This window comes from Macrotis lagotis, unplaced genomic scaffold, assembly GCF_037893015.1.
Source record: "Macrotis lagotis isolate mMagLag1 unplaced genomic scaffold, bilby.v1.9.chrom.fasta BILBYCTG320, whole genome shotgun sequence".
Classification (NCBI taxonomy): domain Eukaryota; kingdom Metazoa; phylum Chordata; class Mammalia; order Peramelemorphia; family Peramelidae; genus Macrotis; species Macrotis lagotis.
In genome coordinates this window covers 98025-118232 of record NW_027422227.1, presented here as the reverse complement: position 1 = coordinate 118232, position 20208 = coordinate 98025, and the positions used below count along the sequence as shown (strand labels likewise).

Below are 20208 nucleotides of genomic sequence, written 5' to 3'. Positions count from 1 at the left end.
GTGGATTTCGCAAGGCCACACAGCTAGGTAATTATTAAATGTTTGAGGCCAGATTTGAACTCAGCTACTATTCACCACAGGGCTGGTGCTCTATCCACTGTGCCACCTAGCTGCCCTTTTTATTTTTTTTCTTTTATAATTTAAAAATTTTTAAGACATCTTTCTTAGACTCAAAAGAATAATGATGAAGTAGCCAAGGTCTGCAATATACAAGTATTCCTAGACATACTTTAATATCATAAAAGTGTATTTGACCATTTTTATTTTTGGTCTGCTTCCAGTGAGATCTGAATTTAAATCCTGCCTTAGACACTTAGCTAGCTTTGTAACCTTGGGCATGGTTCTTAATCGTTTCTCTGTTTTAGTTTATTAGTCTATAAAATGGAGGTAATAATATTACTTACCTAACAGGATTGTTGGGAAGATCAAATGAGATAACACAGTAAAACTCTTTGCAAACCTTAAATGCCAAATATAATGTTAGCTACTATTGCTGCCACTTTCAGCTGTCAACCAGATGGCAAATTCTTGAGATATTATTGCGCAACTCTTCCTAGGATCTCATCTTACCAGGCACATTCATGTGATCCTTGTTTTCCCTTCTCACCATTCCAAAATCAGTAGTAATAAGTAATTCTCTTTGTATCTTTATGCTATTTACCTTTAAAAATATTACTCTATCAGCTTGGATAGGTAATAATTGACTATATTGTTTCATTGTATTAATTTATCTAATTCCATTTAAATATAACTTGAAAAAGGACAGTAATTGGACAGCTAGGTGGTCCAGTGGATAGAGCACTGACCCTGAAGTCAGGAGGACCTGAGTTCAAATCCAACCTTAGACACTTAATAATTACCTAGCTGTGTGGCCTTGGGCAAATCACTTAACCCCCATTGCCTTGCAAAAACCTTAAAAAAAAAGTACAAAGTGAGTCACTATTCACCTTTTTTTTTAACCAAGTGCTCAATAGTCTCTGTGTCTATATGTCAAATTACTATTCTTTTAGAAGTCTGTTAGTTTAAATGGGAAAGAAAATGACCAGTAGAAGTTCTTGTAGAATAGACTCTGGGAGATAGATTTTTAAAGACAAGACAGCCATGCTCTAAGGTAGAAACCTTTTTTTCTTGGCATTTCTTGTACTATTCCTAGCTTCTCCTCACAAATCATTAATTGACAACTGTTTAGATAGCAAAGAATCCACATTTCTCTCATGGAACATGGGACGTTCTACTTTAAAGAAAAAAATTATTCTACTTAGCATGTAATAAATGTATAAGATTAAGACTTGTTAATATCATCAACAGAGTACAACTTATTGAAAGAGAAAAGGCAGAAAAAGCAGCTGATTTGGAAAAAAAGTTGGTGGATGCCAAACACAAATTAGCCTCTTTTATGATTCTTGATATGGAAGGGCAAGGTGATTCCCCAGACGTTTTAGTGAAGAAGGTAAGAATATTCTACTCAAGATGAATTAATGGAGAGGTAATAATTTTATTCTATATTTTTACTCCTGTTATATTTCTCACGAACCGGTTTGATCGAAAACTGAGCAATTGACAAGTGACAATAAGTTATCTTTTCCAATTGAAGAACAAGTAGCTGACATGTTCCTTACCATAATTTGGAACCTTAGAATTTCTTCTGTGGCACCACAGGAATTAATCTGATCTTTTGGGAGATGGTAGTTAAAAAAATTTTCCTAGGTATTCTCCCATCTCTCAGGCACCTTGGGAAATAGTAAACTAGTGGTATAGGGCATAATTCAAGGAGGGAGTCGGCTAGTGGAAGAATCTCTGAGATTCAGAATATTTGAATTATAGTCTGTGTTTAACTAGTAATATTAACTGCCTTAGTAAAATCAGTTAATTTCCATTATACTTTTATCTAGAAAATTAGAATTAAAAATACACTTTCTTCATATAGATTTTGCTATAAACATTAGGTGAAAAATCACATTTATACTTCAAACATTTTATTATTCTCTTCACTATTACTATTATAATTATTATTATCATCACTATTATGAAGTAGCTTAGAGAACTAATTTAACAATAAAAATAGAGAAGCCGAGTGACATAGTGAATAGAGTTTAGGTCTAAAGACAGCAAGATTCATTTCCCAGAGTTCATATCCAGCTTTAGACCCTAAATGGTTGTGTGACCTTGAGCAAGTAATTTAACTCTATTTGTCTCTGTTTCCTCATCTGTAAAATGAGCTAAAGAAGGAAACAACAAATTACTAGAGTATCTTTGCCAAAAAATAACCCCAAAGCCCAAACGGGTTTACAAAGAGTCAGACATAATTGAAAACTTAAGTAACAAGAGTTAGTTTTTCCTTACATCAAGACTAAATCGACTCCTTTGAAATTTTCATCCATAAGTGCCCCTGTCATAGCCCTCTCACTCTGTTCTAGACTGTTCTCTTTAATTAGGGGCAGTTAGTAGGAGAAATGGATAGAGTACTAGGCCTGAATCAGGAAAACCTGTGTTCATTTGTCACCTCAGATACTTCCTGTGTGACTCTGGACAAATAACTTAACTTCTGCCTCAGGAACAAATGAGATAATGATTGTAAAATAGGACAGTGTCTGGCACATAATGAGAATATATAAATCTTAGTTATTATATTATTATCATCATCATTATTATTATTAGTTTATACTCCTAATCCTCATACAGCAGGATCTTATCTTCCTTCATTGTTCTGGTTGATGTCTTCTATATATTCTACAGTTTATTCATCACATCATGTGACCCTCAAGAATTGAGCACAATGTTCCAAATCTGACTTGATAGACTGGAGCCTATCACCTGCTTTACAATTCCTTATTTGCAATGTGCTGCAGATCACTCATACCCACCAATGCTTATCAATATAACTCAGGGTAACATGGCAGGACTTTAAATTCTTCCTTATTATATTCCATCTGATGAGATTCAATCTAATTTTTTAGCTTACAAAAATCTTTATGCCTCCAGACTCTTATCCAGTATGATAGTATTTTTCTACCAGCTTTATATAAGTCATTTGATTTAAAAAATGTTAACAACAGGAAAGCAATTGGAGATCTTTGGGTTGCTTTTCTACAGATCTTTGTGTAACCCTTTCAAAAAGATTAAACAATGAATTTGGGACATAGTTTACTCTGCTAGTTTGAGGTCTCCTCATGAATACTAATAGTGACAAGAACAATAAAATAGTTTCCATTTTATACTACTTTGAAAACATTGAACTTTTCAAAATGGTTTTACATTTATTATGTCATTTTATCATTAGAACAATGTGTGAGGAAGGTAGTACAAGTATTCTTATTCTCATTTTACAGATAAGGAACAGTGTGATAACAAAAAAAAATCAAGGCAGGTAAGACAGGTCCTGAACTCAAGACCCTTGGCTCCCCAAACCACTGATTTTTGCTACTTACTTGCTCTGGGCTTTTAATTCATCCACTCTAAAATCTAGTGATTAGATGATATCTAAGGTCATTTCCAGCTCTGAAAATGAAGACTCTGCTGTACTTGTTCTCTCAAATGAGAGTCTGTGACCATATTTATAATTCTTCTTTGATCTTAGAGCAATAGAATGATTGAAATCACTCAATTTGTAAGACATAAATTTAATGTTATTGTCATCTTTAGGACAATGAGGAAGCTATCCTGGCCAAGAAGTTGGAAAGAGAAAGCATTTTTCTCTCAGAGATATTAAAGGTTTGGGATAGATGTCAACATGATTTGCTTCACAAGGAAAAGCAAATATCTACAATAGCACAAAGCCCAGTCACCCTCAACTGGAAAACTCAAACTACCCAGACACAGCACCAGAGTTTCATTAGTCAACTTGCCACTCTTCTAAGCAACACCTTTATTACTGTACCAGCTACAGAGGAAGCTGTGAGAGAAAGGATACAAGAACTCAGTATGAATGAACAGTCTTGGAGATATGTGAGTATGCTGACAGAAAAGTTGTCATTTTAAAATATTCTATTCATAAAGTCTAAATTGATTCCTAATTTAGGAAATACTTGAGCCTCATTTTAAATTATGTCTATTTCTGTTGTTGAACTTTCAAAACAGTAGGGCAAACAAAGGGGCAAACATCTATGAAGTCAGTTTAACATTAGTCATATCAGGATAGTTCTAATTGTTAAAACCCAGTAATTCTGTTTATATCACTTCTGAGGACATCTCCACAAGTCACTTGGAAGCATTTCTAGTGAATGCTACTGTTTATTTTATTTTTATTTAATTAATTAATTTATTTATATTATTTTATCATTTATTATATTTATTATATTATATTATAATATTATATTTATTATATTATAATATATTTATTATATTATATTATTTATAATTCTAGTGAATGATACTGTTTATAAAACCAAGTATATAAAAAAAATTTTAAAAAGTCAGACCAATTGTTCAGTTTCATCAGAATAGTTGAAATTGTTATAGCAAAAATCTATTTCTTCTCCTTCTTCACCTCCAGTTCATAGAAATATTGTTGTTTATTTTGAATTGAATGTGTGTTGCAGAGTTCTTCCATAAAAAATCTTGTTTTTGCCCAGTATTCTAGTTCCCTTCATTGGGGAGTGTTCTCTGGTGACCTGAAAATTTATTCATTGGTTTCATTATTAGGTTGAAATTGAAGTATTATGTTTTCACATATCAGCCTTCCTTTTCTCCTATTCATTTCAACCAATGATCTGTATATACCTCAGATTTCCTTTCAGGAAAGTCTTGCCAGCATAGTGAAATCCATATTTCAATTATAATAATTGGATTTGCAAGTGTGACTTTTAGAGGCAAACATGGGATACACTTTTGTATCTCACTTTTGTAATTTACTTGAAGCATGTGATTCAATTGCGAACTCGGCAGGTTGAGCAACTTCATCAACTTTATCAAGAGGTTCTATGTCACTCATCCCAAAGTGAAGAAAAGTTTCTGGAGCAAAAGAAATCCCTAAAGTGCTCGGAAGGGAAATCTGCCACTGATGATTTATTTCAAGGAAATTGAAATTTAGCCAAAAAGAAATTAAGGGTTCTTGAAATATATGGCAGGGGAAAATTAATATTTTAAATATATCAATGGCTTCAATTTTAACCAATGTTCATAAAAATAAAATTATTAGCATTCTAAGGGACTGGGAGTAGAGAGAATGACAACAAACTGATTAATTCCTATATTCCTGATTTTGTGAAGATGTTAGCAGAAAGGCCATATTCCACCTTCCTCATTATAAACACATTTGATTTTTAGATGTAATTTTGATTTTTGTAATTTGATGTTTATGAAATTTTAAAATAAGATTTATAAATATAGATTATCTAATGGTGGAATTTCAGTCCATAATAACAACTATATGGGAGAATATAGTAAAGAGCATTCCTGGGTAGAGAGCATTACTGGAGAAATGATGGATTGGCCAATGAGAGCCCATCACTGGAAGGATGCACATTATATTCTGACAGATGCAGTTTCCTTCATGGTTGTTTGCTGAGCCTGGACAAGCTCTGAAGAAGAGATTAGGGGTCTCTATTAGAAGCAGGTTCTCCCAGCTTCCCTCTGAGAGACTGCATCAGGTCAAGCACATTGCACAGGTTCCCTAAGGCTCTCATTGGTCAGTTCTCCCTGAGCTCACAGACTAAAGGGGACACGGCATGCAAATAACTACAAGAGAGTCATTTTCAATGAAGTCACACATGGTTACATGTCATCCACTTTACAGCATAACTGTTCATGCCATTGGTGAGAGACAGCATGATGCAGGACTTAGGAGGAGACCTGAATTTGGATTCTGGTTCCATCCTTTGGTTGTTGGGTGACCTTGAGTAAAAAACTCTCAATGCTCAAGTTGATTAAGACATCTGACATTTATGAGACCTTAAAACACTATATAAATGTTAGATGTCTTACTCAACTTGAGGAGTGCACGGAGTGTGATCACAGCTTTGGGGATGATTTTCTTTATGGAGTGTGAGTATGCCCACTGGCAACACTGGATCACCATCTGGTGGTCTGGATTCTCCTAGGGTCTATTTGAGGGGATTGGAAACTCTCGCCAATTAGGAGTCAGAGTTCCAAGGGTTGGTAGAATACCATTGTGTTGGACTTTAAAGAGAATCTTCAAACTCATGTTCAACCTGTTCCTTTATTGCCTCCTTTTTAAGAGTATAGCCTGGTCTAATAGAGAGAATCTGAATCCTGCTGGTGACCAGGTAATGATGGGGAGGGGGCAGGATATGATTCTCCCAGGAATATATTTATGTCGCTCTTGAGGCAAAAGGACAAGAGTTGCTTAGGCTAACAAGCACTGCTTGAGAAGACCCAGACCCCAAGATAAAATAGAGGAGAAGGAAATATCTGGGTATCACAATTCCCACAATCCAGATTTTTAGCAAGAAAAGGGTGATTTCCTGGCTTTGGGATTGTCTTAATATGAGAAGAGTGTCAAATGCATAGAAGCAGTGGAATCTATCCCAGAATATAGGAAAATAAATACTTGAATTTTGACCCCTGATATTATTTGGTGTAAGTGGTTATTGTAGGTCTGTTGCTTAGAATCCAATTCCAAGAGTGAAACCTGTAGTATTACCTTCACTATGGAGTTTATTCTGGGTCTCTAGGGGTGAAATAAGAATATTAGAATATTTCCCTCTCCATGGTTCCAAGTTAATTTCCTCCCTCAGGGCGTCTAAGCCACATTGTGTAGACAGTATACAGTCTATACCTGTAATTTCCCCTTGTTCTAGAAGTGTGACACCTCTTCCTTATGGAAAGGAGGAAGAGAGGCAAGGTGAAGATGTTCTCCATTGAGAAAAAAGGAGGGAGGTTATTGGGTGGGATGATTATATCCTACATTATATCCTATATCCTATCTAGGGAGAGTCCTATCTCTGATTTAGAGAATGGGGTATTAGTAATAGTGGGAAGAGAATCTAGACAACAGAAGTCAATGCCCACTCTTTTGGTGTGGCTAACTGTTGGACTTGCATAAATCTGGATAATAATAAGCCTAGAGAAAAGGTGGAACTCATTAGAGGAGGAGAAAAATTGTAGAGGTAGTTTCTGGACTACTCTGAGTCCTTTCTGTGTTTTCTGAGAGGTTGTACAAAGATTATCCTGTGTCTAAAGTATACATTTCTTATCTTGAGTGCTTTTATTCATATCTGTGGAGAACTAGATTTTTGTTATATTCACATATCATGCTGAGATTTCCTTGGAACCAATGTGAGGAGGAGAAGCAACCTGAGTCTATGACAAAATGATTTTTGATTTTCCCTAGATTGGATCTAGTCTATTTAGGCCCAGTTGAAGCCTGGGCCTCAGATTCATGAGTCTGGGCCTAGTCTGACTCTTTGTCTTTGTCTCTGTCTTACTGACAACTTCACTAACAACAGAAGTAAGAAAAGCTTTGCTTCCTTTGTCAGATGAAGTAATTGGAATTAACACTTCATCCCAATCAAGCTAAAGGATGGTTTCATGTCAATGATACCAATATTTAGATAAGTTTTGATAAATGGACCCAAAATCATCAACAACAAGAAGTTATGGCTTAGATAGAACTATGACTTTCCTATTAAAAAAGCACTTAATATACATGTTTGATTTGATCTACACAATAACCCTGTGGGCTAGGGAGTACAAGGATTCTGATTTCCATTTCAGTGTTGAGGAAACTGAGACTAAGGTAGAAATCTGGGACTCAAACTCCAGGTCATTTTATTCCTTCTCTAGTACTTTACATAGTTTCCTTGTATTTCTTAATGAATTTAACTTAGATTGACTGACTAATCAACTATGGCTCCAGTATGGGTAACCCCAGAATCATTAAGTATTTTAAGACTAGTTCCTTTGTTTATGTAGGGAGAAATTCAAAGGGAAACAAAGTGAAAACTTTGCAGACAGAAGAGTTGGAGAAGGAGTTCCTGAAGCTAGAGAAAGAAAAAAGACAACAGATTCTGTTGGCAGTTGAAAAGAGCTTGCAGAACACAGCAACTCTAAGACTGGAAGAAAAGATGCAGAAATTTCAGAAAGATCTCAGTGACATGAAACTGTCAAATCAAAACATGAAAACTCAACTAGAGAGAAAAGTACCTCAAAGTAAGTGAAGTTATTTCAAAATCTCAAGCAGGGTCTTTTGTCTCATGATTTCAAAGTCTTTCTATTTCATTTAAACAAACAAGTTCCCTTTCATCTCTTAAATTGAGGGAAAAATTTTAAATTATTGTTTTTCTTTACTGAAGTTCTCTCCTGAATATCCCAGTTGTAGGGTCCCCCAAATCAACTTCTACATTAAGCCAATTATTGCCATTTAATTCAGAGGCAGCACCATCCATAGAGGGCTAGACTTGGAGTTAGCAGAATTGTGTTTGAATTACCATGGGAAAGGCTCCTGTCTCAATTCCCTCTTCTGTAAAATGGGGCAGCCAGTCCTGTACTCTACCTGTCTAATAAGTTTTGTTGTGAGATTTAAAGTGGATAACAAATAAAGTTCTATATGAATAGTGGCTGCTATTAAACACTTATGGATCAGTTTACTGGCAACAACCGGGTCAGATTTCCCCCTGGTTTCTCTATGTGTGGCTAGCACAGATTATAAGCTCCTTGAAACCGGGACCTCATTTTCTACTTTATAATGAACTTTTGTCATGAGACAGCAATGCTCTATATTCTTTTTCACTGAGGGTAGACTCAATGACTATTTTTTGTTGTTTGTCCAATAAATGATGTCAGTTGCACTCCCAACTAGGAGGGACCAATGGATAAAACTCTGACCCTGGAGTAAGGGAAACTTGAGTTCTATTTCACCCTTAGACAATTTCTAGCTGTGTGATCCCTGGTTCTAACTAACCTCTGTTCCATCTCAATGGTAAAAGGGAAATATTACTCAAATGTACTTTCCAAGGTGGCTGTGAAAATCAAATGAGAACGTTTTTATTTTAATTCTTATTTTTTCCAATAACATGTTATGAAAATTCTTCAACATTCATCCACATAAATATTTATAAGTTACACAATTTTCTTTCATCCTTCCTTCCCACCCCCACCCCTCAGCAGCAAAGATTCAAGTGAACATTGTACATGTAATTTGTATTTAACAAGTTTAAAACATTTGTCATTTTCCGTATGAGGAATTAGGACTGAGAGAAAAGAAAGAAAACCATGGAACAGGAAGGAAAAATATAAGAGAAATTTTTAAAAGGCAAAGAAAAGTTTTCATTCAGATTCTGTAGTTTTGTTTTGTTCTCTTTTGCTTTTGTTGTCTGAATGTGGATAGTATTGTCCATAGCAAGTCTCTCATAGTTGTCTTAGCTCTGAACTGATGACTGGAGCTCTGCCCATCCAAGTTGATCAATTCACAATGTTGTTAATTTGTAAAACGTTCTCTTGGTTCTTCTCCTTTCACTCAGCATCAGTCCCTATAATTCTTTCCATGTGTCTCTAGAGTTTGGCCATTCATGGTTTCTTATAGAACAATAGTACTACATAACATTCATTTACCATAACTTGCTCAGCCATTACCCCATGTATGGGTATCCCCTCAATGTTCAATTCTTTGCTTCTACGCAAAGAGCTATGAATATTTGTAATATGTGGTACTTTTCTCATTTTTTATGATTTCTTCTGGCTATAGTCCTAGTTTTGAATTTTGTGAGTTTAGCCCAAAATCATAATCTTTGGAGTCTATTGAAATGATGAGAATTGTATGTCAATGAATGTTCTGAGGTAAAGTGAGGAGACCATGTTTTTTCTTCTGAATGGTTTTGACCTTTCAAACCCTTATTTCTATCAAATCTTTCTTTTTCCTGTACCCTGATGGGGTGGAGGGTATGTTTTTGAGTGGAGAAGGGAACAGTAGAAGGACACTCTCCATTGAGTAGATGGAATTGGGTAGGGTCTAGTGAGGTTGAGTGACATTAATGTGGCCCCACACCACTTTGACACTCAGAGAATATTGGGAAAGTCCAACTACCCAAAGGGCTAGGATAAAACTGCATGGAAATTTTGTTAGAGGGAGGACTTACTAATCAGACTATGAGATGGCCTACTTATTCAGGGGAGTCTCTGAGGCCATCTTGCTGTGCATTCAAAAAGTCCCCTTTTGATTCTGAAAACTTTGCTCATTGATTTACTTGAACTGAAGGTGTTGACTTTGTAAGATTTGTCCTTTGTCGTCTTATTTCTTATTGCCTCTTAGTCATATTTCAGTTCTTTAATTAAGCCCAGTAAACCCCACCTGGTCTTGTTGCCCACCTGCTGGGGAAGCCCTCCTTTCTCTGTAGGCTAAAAAAGAGAGGCTAAATGAGATGTCCCAAATCAATGCAAGAGGGGAAAAAAGGAATTCAAAATTCCCTGAAATTCCTGTGACTTTCCTAGCAGCCCAGATGGCTAGTCACTTCCCACCCACGTCACACTTAATTTGTTTGTTTCACGGGCAGTGAGGGATCAGGAGGAAGAAGAGTAATGGCCGGCTCCCTTAGACAGATTTTCTTACCTTTCTGGAAAAGGTCTTTCATTCTTTGGATAAACAGGAATATTTCTTGTCTGCTTGTGAGTCTTTCTCTGCCCCAAAAGGTTTCTTCTGTTTGAGACTTGATAGGTATGTCTAGGGCAGAATACCCCACTCATGCTTCCATATTACCTACTTTTAAACTAATTGTCTTTATATGGTCTGTTTGGGTTGAATTTATTGTAGAGCTGCTGAAAGATTTCCTGACCTGTGAACAGAGGAGGTGTAGCCAACTGTGAATTGTGATGCCACTGTCAAGGTGGACCATGCTATTCGATCCAATGACATCTAGGCTAGTGACTTTCTTGTAGTGATTGTCCCCTATTTAGATCTGCAGCACTGTCATGCAGTTCTAGGTCAGCATGCATATCTTGTCTGAGCACATGGCCTTCACATTCCCCAAAGTATCCCAGATAGCCAGGTGACACATGAGGTTGTTGTCTCTTTTATTTGCAAGGCAAATGGGCTTAAATGGCTTGCCCAAGGCCACACAGCTAGGTAATTATTAAGTGTCTGAGACCAGATTTGAACCCAGGTACGCCTGACTCCAGGGCCAGTGCTTTACCCACTGGGCCAACTAGAAGTCCCTAGGTTATTGTCTTTCATCATTTTCAGATTGTTGAAAAGAATAGTGAGAATTGACAGAAACTTCTCCAAATCAGAGTACTTATAATTTGAAATGTATCCTCTCCTCTTCCATATATCACTATCTCTCTGAATTAAAAAAAAATTAAAACCCAAGATGAATTTTGTGGTTTTGCTACAAAATTAATATCGTTGGAACATATTGAAATGATGACTAAATTGTATTTCAACAAATGTTCTGAGGCAAAGTGAGGAGACCATGTTCTCTCTTCTGGATGACTAGTTTCTACCTTTCAAACCCTTGTGTCTATCAAATCTTACTTTCTTTTTCCTTTACCCTGATGGGGTGGAGGTTGTGGTTTTGAGTGGAGAAGGGAACAGTAGAAGGACTCTCTCCATTGAGCAGATGAAATTGGGTATGGCCTAGTGATGTTGAGTGACACAAATGTGGCCCAAAAGCACTATGGCATTGAGAAAATACAGGGAAAGTCTTCAACTGCCCAAACGGGTAGAATAAAACTGCATAGAAGATTTGTTAGAGGGAGGACCTTACTAATTGGTATATAGGGTGCCCTACTTTTTCAGGATAGTCTCTCTGGCCATCTTGCTGTGCATTCAAAATGTCCCATTTTGATTCTTGGAAACTGTGCTCTTGGAATTCCATGTTGAACTGAAGGTGTTGACTTTGTAAAATTTCTCCTCTGGTATGTTATACCTTATTGCCTCTTAGTCATATTTCAGTTCTTTGACGAAGCCCATTAAATGACATTTGGTCTTGTTGCCCACCTGCTGGGAAAGCCCTCCTTTTTCTGGAGGCTGAAAAAGAATAGCATGGAGGCTAAATGAGAAGTCCCACATCCATGCAAGAGGGGGAAAAAGGGAGTCAAATGTCCCTGGAATTCCTGTGACTTTCCTATCAGCCCAGCTGGCGAGTCACTTCCTGCCTAAGTGACATTTTATTTGTTTGTTTCAAGGGCAGTGAGGGATGAAGAGGAAGAAGAGTAATGGCGTGCTCCCCTAGACATATTTTCTTGCCTTTCTGGAAAAGGTCTCTTTCTTTGGATAAGGGGGACTATTTCTTGTCTGCTGGTGTGACTTTCTCTGCCCCAAAAGGTTGCTTCTATTTGTGTCTAGATAGGTATGTCTAGGGCACAATACCCCACTTATGCTTCCATATTACCTAATTTCAAACTATTAGTCTTCATATGGTATGTTCATGTTCAATTTGTTGTAGTGCTGCTGAAAGAATTCCTGACTTGTGAACAGAGACCCTGTGTTTAAATTCTGACTCTGCCACTTTCTAGAAATGTGATCTCACGCAAGTCACTTAAGCTTTCAGACTTTGCCCAGGAATTTCAAAATTCCCTTGACCTATAGGGTTAAAACCTAGAGTCAGGGGAGAGCATTGGAGGTGTAGCCACTGTGGATGGTGATGCCACTGTCTAGGAGGATCATGTTATTCGGTGCAACGACATCTGGGCTAGTGACTTTCTTGTAGGGATTGTTCCCTATTTAGATCTGCAGCAGTGTTGTGCAGTCCAAGGTCAGTGTTCCTTTCTAGTCTGAGCACATAGCCTTCACTTTCTCCATAGTTTCCCAGATAGCCAGGTGACTCATGAGATTATTATACTTCATCATTTTCTGATTGTAGAAAAGAATAGAGTGAATTGGCAGGAACTTCTCCACATCAGAGTATTTCCAATTTAAACTGTATCCTCTCCTCTTCCATATATCAATCTCTTTCTCTGAATTAAAAAAATTAAAAACCCACAAAGAATTTTATGGGATTATCCAAAATAAAAATCTTTGGAGCATATTGAAATGATGAAAATTGTATTTCAACAAATGTTCTGAGGTAAAGTGAGGAGACCATGTTCTCTCTCTTCTGAATGGTTTTGACCTTTCAAACCCTTGTTTCTATCAAATATTTCTTTTTCCTGTACCTTGATGGGGTGGAGGGTATGTTTTTGAGTGGAGAAGGGAACAGTAGAAGGACACTCTCCATTGAGCAGATGAAATTGGGTAGGGCCTAGTGAGGTTGAGTGACATGAATGTTGCCCCACACCACTTTGATATTGAGAGAATATTGGGAAAGTCTTCAACTGCCCAAAGGGCTAGGATAAAACTGCATGGAAGTTTTGTTAGAGGGAGGACTTACTAATAGGACTATGGAATGGCCTACTTATTCAGGGGAGTCTCTGAGGCCATCTTGCTGTGCGTTCAAAAAGGTCCCCTTTTGATTCTGAAAACTTTGCTCATTGATTTATTTGTTGAACTGAAAGTGTTGACTTTGTAAGATTTGTCCTTTGTCGTCTTATTTCTTATTGCCTCTTAGTCATATTTCAGTTCTTTAATTAAGCCCAGTAAACCCCACCTGGTCTTGTTGCCCACCTGCTAGGGAAGCCCTCCTTCTTTCTCTGTAGGCTAAAAAAGAAATAGCATGGAGGCTAAATGAGAAATCCCAAATTAATGCAAGAGGGGAAAAAAGGAACTCAAAATTCCCTGAAATTCCTGTGACTTTCCTAGCAGCCCATCTGGCTAGTCACTTCCCACCTATGTGACATTTAATTTGTTTGTTTCAAGGGTGATGAGGGATCAGGAGGAAGAAGAGTAATGGCCGGCTCCCTTAGGCAGATTTTCTTACCTTTCTGGAAAAGGTCTTTCATTCTTTGGATAAATGGGAATATTTCTTTTCTGCTTGTGAGACTTTCTCTGCCCCAAAAGGTTTCTTCTGTTTGAGACTTGATTGGTATGTCTAGGGAAGACTACCCCACTCATGCTTTCATATAAACTAATAGTCTTTATATGATCTGTTTGGGTTGAATTTACTGTAGAGCTGCTGAAAGATTTCCTGACTTGTGAACAGAGGTGTAGCCACTGTGGATGGTGATGCCACTGTCAAGGAGGATCATGCTATTCGGTGCAATGACATCTAGGCTAGTGACTTTCTTGTAGTGATTATCCCCTATTTAGATCTGCAGCACTGTCATGCAATTCAAGGTCAGTGTGCCTATCTTGTCTAAGCACATGGCCTTCACATTCCCCAAATTTTCTCAGATAGCCAGGTGACTCAGGAGGTTGTTGTCTTTTTTTTAAATTTTTTTTTGCAAGGCAAATGGGGTTAAGTGGCTTGCCCAAGGCCACACAACTAGATAATTAAGTGTCTGAAACCAGATTAGAACCCAGGTACTCCTGCCTCCAGGGCCAGTGCTTATCCACTGCACCACACAGCTGCCCACAATTATCTTTTTTTAAGAGCTCATTGTACCCCCTTTGGAAATGAAATATTCATTCCTAAACCAATAATTAGAACAAGAATTAAAAAAAACAAATCTTGTAAGTTTTAAAGTATCTTTTTCTTTTTTTCTTCCTGCCTCTCCATTTTCTTTTGTAATTTTCATGGAAGAATTTGGATCTGATGATTTAGATGACATGGTGTATATTTTCCTTTTGTTCCTTTTTTCCAAATAGGAGAATTAGTGAATTTTTAAAAAATTGTAACAAATAGCAGGATTCATTTTTGTGTTTTTGAATTCTGTATTTCAAGTTACATTTTTCTGTTTGCTGCCTTTTTTGCTATTTGGCATGAAGTTGCATAAATATAATAATGTATATATTTTCTCAATTCATGTTAACATTTATTAAGCATCAATTATATATCACATGCATATCAATTGTCTACCAGTTTTTCCTAGCATGCAAAAATAAAATAGTCTTCAAAAATGACTCAAGGTTATTAGGAAGGGTTACAACATCCAAACAAATATGTCCATTCCAATGTCTTGCATTAAAGGAGTCATGGGAAAAAGATCTAGGATAATTCAGGGGAAGAAAACATATAAAAAGGTGTTTGTGGAAGGAAGGTTTCCTAGCTCTGATGCCCTTGAACTGAGAAAGTAGGATCTCTTAGAAGACTTTAGCACTAGAGAATGTTCTCCTTGAATGTTTTAAGATTACTAGTGCAGTTAAATGTACAGTGGATAGAGCTCTGACCCTGGACCTAGGAAGACTTGAATTCAAATCAGACGTCAGAGACATAATAATTACTTAGCTGTGTGACCCTTGCAAGTCATTTAACCTCCACTGCCTTTCAAAAACCAAAACAAAAATTAGAGAAAGCTTTGAATTGGAATAACTAGAGAAAGTAGAGATCAGAAACAATAACAGTTAATAATTTATTACAAAAGCTCCAGTAAAAAATGGCATGAATAGCATAATGCATTTGAAATTGAAGAAAAGGGAGAGGATGACAGGTCTTGTGCAGAAAGAACCATCGTGACTTGTCAACTTTTGGATATGTATCTGTCTTGGATAAGAGAGAAGTGTCAAAGTTATATACCTGTATGACTGAGACTTGACTTGACTTTAACAAAGAAAGGAAACAGAAAAGGACTGATGACTTTGACTAGGGGAATGGAGGAAAGGTAATGATGAGTTCAGATTTGTTCTTTTGGAATTTCAAGGTCCAGGAGGGACATACATGCTTGAGGGTTCTGATCCCAATATGTGGTGTCCAAAATGAAGGACAATATGTAGGTGTGGCCAGACCAAGACAGAAGTCAGCCATCTCCATTTTGTTGTATTTTCTCTTTCAATAATCAATAATTAAAAACACTGATTTAAGTAATTGCAATGATTAAAACAATTTTCCTTTTTTCAAAATAGGATTCAAAATTGAAAGGTATTGTAAGTCATGTTTTAAAATTTATTTTATATGACTTCTTTCACGAATGGATCAAATAACTATAAAAAGGATTAACTGACAAATACAATGAATATATGCATGCCAGTGGTATTATGTGTATGGAAATAAATTAACATATTATTAAAATGAAAGAGTACAACTAAGTGAATACATTAAGAACAATTTTATGAGCTTTTTATATTGTTTCTGAATTGCTTTCCAGTTTCCTACACTCCCCATTCCCTCCTCCCCAAACAACACAGCATAAAATAGAGAGTTAGGGAAGGGTCATAAAGGGTGGGGTGAGGAGACATGAAGACATGAAGTGGCAAGGGCACCAGAAACCTGTCTTGACTTCTAGTTTAGAGAATGAGATCTGAGCCAAAGAGTGAACTGGTTACCTACCATGGCAAAGCCAACATCTGCTTTCTTCAAGACTGACCCACTGTTGGTACCATCCCCAGTAGCAACCACCACCTGCCATTGCACCCCCCTCCAGTGCTTTCAGTGATGCCTGTAATACACATGTGCTAAGTGCAATAGTCACAAGTGTTCTTGCGCTTGTTCATGCACCAAGTCTTGTTTTGGAGTCTCCCCCCCTTTCCCTCCTTTTTGGTCATCTTCTCCCTTTATTTCCCTTTCCTTTCCTATAGGTCTTGGGCTTTTTCTGTGGCCATATTCTAATCATCATTGCCTTGGTATCTTTCAATGCCAAAAAACCCTGGAGTGTGACATTCTGTATTAATCTTCCCTAAGCTGTACTAAGCTGTATTGAGTTTCCCAAAGACTCAGAGACTTTGTCTTTGCTGATTTTTACCTTAATATGGGACTCTGCCCCCAAATGGTGCCTGAAACAGAGGTCTGACTTGCTGCTGCAGCTCATACCCCGTAGGTTGGTCAAGAATGAAGGAGATTCCCTCCACCTCCAAATCCCTTGACTGCAGAGCACTCAATCTAGTCCTGGCCAGAACCCAAGACTTTCAGTACACCTTAGAAATCCAAGTCTTTTGATTCAGTATACTCTGGCTTTCAAAAGCAATTGTAGAATTGAGGTGATTGTCTTCTGCAATCTGTGGATTAATTCTGCAGAGGTTCATTCATCTTCTGCATTACTCTGACACTGAGCCTCAAAAGCACCCACCTCACCCTTCTCATTTTGGATAACTCGGTTGAGCTCTTTACCCTCTATACACAGATATTCATCACTATGACTCAGAATGCCACACAAAGGCAATAACTCAGGCTGTATTCATATTATCTCCTATAACCATGTAAACAGTGATAACAGCCCCTTGGTACTTGTGGATGGCTTCAGGGACTTACAGAAATACATAGCAGAAGGAGGAGAAGATAAAGAGAAGGAAGGTAGTGATCATACCAAATGAAATAAGTTACTTCTATTCAGGGGCATCATGAGGAGGAGAGACCCTTGTAAAAATGATCAGAGAAAGAAAGAAGGCTAATACTTGCCCTATGCTCTTAGACCTCATCCAGTATTCCATTTCTTGCATGAAAGTTTTTTTCCTTCACCACCCCATCTAGCAGCACCAACATGCTAGGTGCAGAGAAACTTGGTATGCACCACTTAGGTATGCTCTCATAACATATCAGGGAAAGTGATATGACTAGCACATGAATTGGATTTGAGTGAAGGAGGTATTGTGCAATGTCATCAACCTCACATTCTCCTTCAGAGCCAACTGGGTCCAGTAGCTAGATATGAATCAGGATGATTGGAGATAAACTTGGATACAAGGTCATCAGGGTTAAGTGACTTGACCAGGGTAAAGAACCTGAATCTGGATTTGAACTCCTGGGCTGACTTCAAAATCAGTTCTCTATCAACTGTGCCACCTGTGGAAGGAGGGGTGGGGCTCAGGGGAAGGGATGCCACAGATCTCAATATATGGGGCTTGAATAAGCTTAAATAAATTGCTACTTCCAAAGAAAAAGCAGCTCTAATGTTGGTGCCCAAAAAATCTTGGGTGCTCTCACTGCAGGCAAGGTACCAGACTCATTCCTGATCTCTCTGGATATTTACCTCTCTGGATGATAGCTCTCAATTCTCACAAGAAATAGAAGCATCCCTATTTCATGGAGGAAGAAACAGAGACACAGTGGTGACTGGCCTAGGGTTATTGAGCATCAGAGCCAGGTTTCTCCTGACTGAGTCTTGAGCATTTTCTCTACCACAATATCACTCCCTCATGGCTGCTAGAAGGCAAGGAATGAGGAATCAGGGTTTGGAGGGAATATAAAGGGGAAGTTCATTCACAATCAACTCCAAATGAAATGGAGACATTCTTCTGTCTTCTGAGAGGAGTCCCAAGTGCTACTGGATTTCTCTGGTCATTAAAGGTTCCCCCCTCCCCACCCTTTCTGGTCCAAGCCCAAGATTGATTCAGAAGGCCTGGTTCAGTTCCCACTCTGAAAACACTCTCCTTAACTCCCAAAGAACCCACAGAAATGGCTTATTACAGATGCAGGAAAATGGAGATTTGAGGGAGAGGGAAGAAAAGAGGGTAGAAGAGGAGATAGGGAACAACAGCCCGGAAGTTATATAGGCAAGATGCTTCTCTCTGTAGACATCCTGGACTTGGCTACCACTTCTACCCAAAGCAGAGTCAAAATTCAAAACAGACTTTTACTCAGTGTAAGCAGTTGGTATAGTAAGCAGGCTCCACCTCAATCTTCTCCTACTTCACCAAGAGGGCAAAGGTTCTCTTTTGTCACTGCTTGTATCCCCAGAGCTTAACACCATATAGCAGGAGTTTAATAAATGTTTTTCGACTGATAAAAAATAAAAACGGACTTGGGGGATTATCTGAGTCACTGTACATTTCATAGTATTGTAGAACTGAACTTGGGCAACTAGAACCTCAGGATCTTGGATGTATCTGAGAGCCAGCAAATGTGTCTGCTAGGTAGCTCCCTAGAGGGAGACTGAACCATAATTCTCCTCAGTTCAAGATAAATTTGCTGAGAGTAGAGATACCGGGAAAGGTGGGGGGGCAACAGGTTTTTTCAAGACTCCCTGAGATTCTTCTATCTCATTCAACCCCAGCTCCCAAAAAAACAGACTGCTAATAAGAGGTAGGTTTCTGCAATGGTCTCTCAGAGGTGACAAAGACTTGTGCAAAATAATCAGACAGGCTTTTTATGGCTTCACCTCATTGGGACTCATGGATCCTAGTGTTTGTCAGTCCAGTAAACAAGTCCAACACGACTTGTTTTTTTCTAGTAAGATTTCCCTGTTGTTGGCTTCATTTTTGCTTTCTGTTCTCAGTCCCCACCCTTACTAATGAGAGGGCTTAAAGTAATATTTATGCTTCATTTTTTTTCCTGAAGAAGACCATGACATCAGGGAAGTGCTACCAGGACAAACACATGAACTGGATTTCAATGAGGAGTGCTGTGCTAAGCCTCACTTTCTCTTTCAGAGTCATCTGGGTCCAGTGACCAGATATGGATCAGACTGACTGGAGATGATCCTGGATATGAGGCAGTCAGGGTTAAGTAACTTTTCCAAGGTCACTACAGTAAGTGGCAAGTGTCTGAGGTCAAATTCGAACTCCAGTCCTCCTGAATCCAACGTGTGCTCTATCCATTGGACTGTCTAGTTGCCTCAATGAGAGGACTTAGGAATCTACAGAACTCAGTCGTAATTCAGGAAGCAGCTTTATTGTAGGCTCTACATGAAAGCAAAGAAACCTGAACCCTGCTGAACATGGGTAGGCTGGAGCCTAGGAGTAAAACAAGCCAGTTAGTCCTTTTAGGTGGAAGCCTTTTATGCCAATGTTCTGTTGTACTAAAGGCACTGCCTAGTGTAAAAACAGGAACTTTCAATGAGGACGGTAAAGCCAAAGGTGAAGGAAAGTCATCCATAGGCTATAACTTGGTCCTTGACTGTTTAACATCCAGTGTCTTCTGATTTTTGGAATGGGAACTCTTTGAGAATCAGATTACAGATAGTACTATCAGTGAGCAAGACTGTAGAAAATTGGAGACAGGATCTTTGATGCTATTGACAGCTCAGGAGAATCTCATCTACTCTCATCCATGTTCCTTACACATCTATCAAATTGAACTGCTATATTTTTTGTTTGTTTTTGAAAGATTTTATTTATTTTGAATTTTACAATTTTCCCCCAATCTTGCTTCCCTCCCCCCACACCTGCAGAAGGCAGTCTGTTAGTCTTTACATAGTTTCCATGGTATACACTGATCTAAGTTGAATGTGATCAGAGAGAAATCATATCCTTAAGGCAGAAACAAAGTATGAAATATAGCAGAATTACATAAGACAACTTTTTTTTAATAAAGGTAATACTCCACAAAGTTTTCTCAGCATACAGATGGCATTGTCCATCACAGCTAGCCCAAAATTGTGCTTGATTGTTGCCCTTGTGGTTTGAGCAAG

General features: G+C 37.9%; 1 protein-coding gene across 4 annotated transcripts in view; it reads left to right on the top strand.

Moving 5' to 3' along the window:
* LOC141504134 (plasma membrane calcium-transporting ATPase 2-like) overlaps positions 1–20208 on the top strand; it is a 105924-nt gene that overhangs the window by 61055 nt on the left and 24661 nt on the right. For 3 of the 4 annotated variants that reach the window (XR_012473220.1, XR_012473214.1, XR_012473213.1), the window contains 3 exons: positions 1309–1450; positions 3643–3945; positions 7873–8109. The gene's annotated coding sequence lies outside the window, so the exon portion shown is untranslated. Of the gene's footprint in view, positions 1–1308; positions 1451–3642; positions 3946–6176; positions 6225–7872; positions 8110–20208 lie in introns of those variants that run through there. The other variant, XR_012473217.1, reaches the window with a different exon arrangement.